Raw genomic sequence first — 376 nt, 5'->3', positions numbered from 1 at the left:
AGTTCTGCTCACTCCCTGCCTCAGGACCCTTCACTGGGTGGTAGCTCCTTGCTGGGGCAGCTCCAGGAGCTCAGGATGAGGTCGTTTGGGTGATTTTTGCAGCACTAGATGCCTGCAAAGCAGTTGCGAGCAATAAACCCTCTTTCTTGCAGGCTGCTTAGCACCTGGAGAGGTGGGTGCACCTTTGCAACGAGCTGAAGGGCCCATGTGTGAGTTATCTGTGGGAACAGATAAATGGTGCCTGCTCCCGAGCCTGAGCCTTTATTGCCTTGGAGGATGATGATTCTGTCTTTGTGAAGCCAGCAGTTGTGGGGCTGAGCTGTGAAAATTCTACCCAGGGCTCCCCAGCCACACGCAGCCCTGAGGAAGCCGTGGG

This window comes from Apaloderma vittatum, unplaced genomic scaffold, assembly GCF_000703405.1.
Source record: "Apaloderma vittatum isolate BGI_N311 unplaced genomic scaffold, ASM70340v1 scaffold27572, whole genome shotgun sequence".
Lineage (NCBI taxonomy): Eukaryota > Metazoa > Chordata > Aves > Trogoniformes > Trogonidae > Apaloderma > Apaloderma vittatum.
This window is presented reverse-complemented; position numbering follows the sequence as displayed.